Below are 2,500 nucleotides of genomic sequence, written 5' to 3' on the forward strand. Positions count from 1 at the left end.
AGCGCTGGTTCAGACACGGTGGGCGCAGTGTTGGAATCGGCAGCGCCGAGAAAATCGGCAAAGTCGGCAGAATCGGCAGCAGGTGCTGGCGATGAGTCAGGACGGACTGGATAGTCCAAGGCTCGATGAGAAAGACCGCTGGTTTAGACACTGGGGCAGTGGCAGCCCGCGGGGCAGTGTCGGCAGATTCGGCAGCAGTGTCTGCCGATTCGGCAGCGTTGGCTTGTTGGCGCGGGGGGCCGATGCGAGTGGGGACTTGGGCAGCGGGCAGTGAAAGCAAGAGTTTCCCCGATGCTGCCGGGAAAAACGCTCCCCGGGATGGCCGGGTGAGATGACCCGGCGGCCCGCGACGGGTCATTCAATTCCATGCCCCGTCAACATAACTCCCGATGTACTGTTTGCTTTTTCGGAAGAAGAGATCCATCCCCCCATCCTCGGCCAGCCAAAAACGCTCCAATTAATGGCCGGGTGAGATGACCCGGCGGCCCGCGACGCGTCATTCAAATCACTGCCCTATCGGCTACAACTGCTGATGGGTGGGATTAGAGGCCTGCCATGGTGGTGAGGGGCGGCGAGGACCGTGAAAGCTAGAGTTTTTCAGAGGCTGCCGGGAAAAAGGCCCCTCGGGTGGCGGGGTGCGAGGACCAGGCGCGTCATTCAATTCTCTTCCCTATCAACTTGGCTCCCGTTGGCGGGATTGGAGGCCTACTGTTTGTTACAGGGCTAAAATCGTCAGGGGAAGAGCTGACGAAACAATGCTGGTTTGGATGCAGGGGGTAGTGTTGGAATCGGCAGCGCGGACAAAATCGGCAAAGTCGACAAAAAAGACTGTTGGTCTGGACATCGGGGCAGCGGCAGCCATGCCGACAGGGGGGGAAATCGGCAGCGCAGATTTGTGCAGCTGCAGGTTCGTCGGGGAAATCGGCAGCGCAGATTTTTCGATGAACATGGGCTGGAAGATGGACTGTCCAGGCCAGGCAGGGAAATACGTCAAGGGGACACGCTGACGAAACAGCGCTGGTTTAGACACGGTGGGTGCAGTGTTGGAATCGGCAGCGCCGACGAAATCGGCAAAGTCGGCAGAATCGGCAGCGGGTGCTGGCGATGAGTCTGGACGATTTATAGTCCAGGGCTTGATGGAAAAGACTGTTGGTCCAGACAATGGGGCAGTGGCAGCGCGGATTTGTGCAGCTGCAGGTTCGTCGGGGAAAATCGGCAGCGCAGATTTTTCGACGAACAGGGGCTGGACCGGCCGGGCCAGGCAGGAAAATTCGTCAGGGGGGCACGCTGACGAAAACAGGGGCTGCGGAGTGGAAAATCGGCAGCGCAGATTTTTCGACGAACAGGGGCTGGACCGGCCGGGCCAGGCAGGAAAATTCGTCAGGGGGGCACGCTGACGAAAAGAGGGGCTGCCGCGTGGAAAATCGGCAGCGCAGATTTTTCGACGAACAGGGGCTGGACCGGCCGGGCCAGGCAGGAAAATTCGTCAGGGGGGCACGCTGACGAAAAGAGGGGCTGCCGCGTGGAAAATCGGCAGCGCAGATTTTTCGACGAACAGGGGCTGGACCGGCCGGGCCAGGCAGGAAAATTCGTCAGGGGGGCACGCTGACGAAAAGAGGGGCTGCCGCGTGGAAAATCGGCAGCGCAGATTTTTCGACGAACATTCGTCAGGGGGCCACGCTGACGAAAAGAGGGGCTGCCGCGTGGAAAATCGGCAGCGCAGATTTTTCGACGAACATTCGTCAGGGGGGCACGCTGAGGAAAACAGGGGCTGCCGCGTGGAAAATCGGCAGCGCAGATTTTTCGACGAACATTCGTCAGGGGGGCACGCTGAGGAAAACAGGGGCTGCCGCGTGGAAAATCGGCAGCGCAGATTTTTCGACGAACAGGGGCTGGATGCTGGACCGGCCGGGCCAGGCAGGAAAATTCGTCAGGGGGGCACGCTGACGAAAAGAGGGGCTGCCGCGTGGAAAATCGGCAGCGCAGATTTTTCGACGAACAGGGGCTGGACTGGCCGGGCCAGGCAGGAAAATTCGTCAGGGGGGCACGCTGACGAAAAGAGGGGCTGCCGCGTGGAAAATCGGCAGCGCAGATTTTTCGACGAACAGGGGCTGGACGCTGGACTGGGCCAGGCAGGAAAATTCGTCAGGGGGGCACGCTGACGAAAACAGGGGCTGCCGCGTGGAATGGCAGCCTACACGCAGATGCGAATTCGGCAGCGCACGATGGCTTGAGCAGGTCATGGGTTCGACTTGGCGCGATCTGAAACCTGGACGAGGGACTGTCGACGCTGGACGAGCCAGCGCGGTGGCCTGTCGTGCCCCGTTCAGGGGGGGCCTGCCGCGGAGACAGCCCTCGCGGGCTCGACAGCGCAGGCCAGCGTCCCCGACGTCGCTGGCCGCGGCAGGCGAGCTGCCGGGGTTCCCGCATTCCTACAAGAAAACGTCGTGCTTTCCACATGAAACCAATCCAGTAAAATCAGCCATATTTTTATGAGGCT

This window comes from Populus nigra, chromosome 2 (assembly GCF_951802175.1).
Source record: "Populus nigra chromosome 2, ddPopNigr1.1, whole genome shotgun sequence".
Lineage (NCBI taxonomy): Eukaryota > Viridiplantae > Streptophyta > Magnoliopsida > Malpighiales > Salicaceae > Populus > Populus nigra.